Raw genomic sequence first — 407 nt, 5'->3', positions numbered from 1 at the left:
CAAACCTCCAATTAAGCTATCAGGAACATGATAATTTTTATCGAAAACATCATTAGTTACTCCACCATTAACGGGTCATAAGCGCTGTATCATAATTAGCATGGCATGGAAAGGCAGTAAGGTGGGGTAGGGGGGTAGAGGGCAATGAGGCGGGGAGGGAGGAGGGTGCCAGTCACATGAGTGCCACTGACTTCGGACTCATTCATTAAAGGCGACGTGAGTGGGGGGTGATAATGCCTAGTGTGATGTTGATATTGATGGTAATGATATCTCTGTTGTAGTGACTTTATTACAGCGTGTCAGCAATGCCCACTAGAGTTCTGTGCATTCGGGTTAAGTTATACGCTCACATTTATTCATTTACTTGCACGGACGGAGATACATGCATACATGGGCACACAAACTCG

The sequence above is a fragment of the Penaeus monodon genome, chromosome 19, assembly GCF_015228065.2.
Source record: "Penaeus monodon isolate SGIC_2016 chromosome 19, NSTDA_Pmon_1, whole genome shotgun sequence".
Lineage (NCBI taxonomy): Eukaryota > Metazoa > Arthropoda > Malacostraca > Decapoda > Penaeidae > Penaeus > Penaeus monodon.
The sequence above is the reverse complement of the archived record's forward strand: the minus strand, read 5'-3'. Positions refer to the sequence as shown.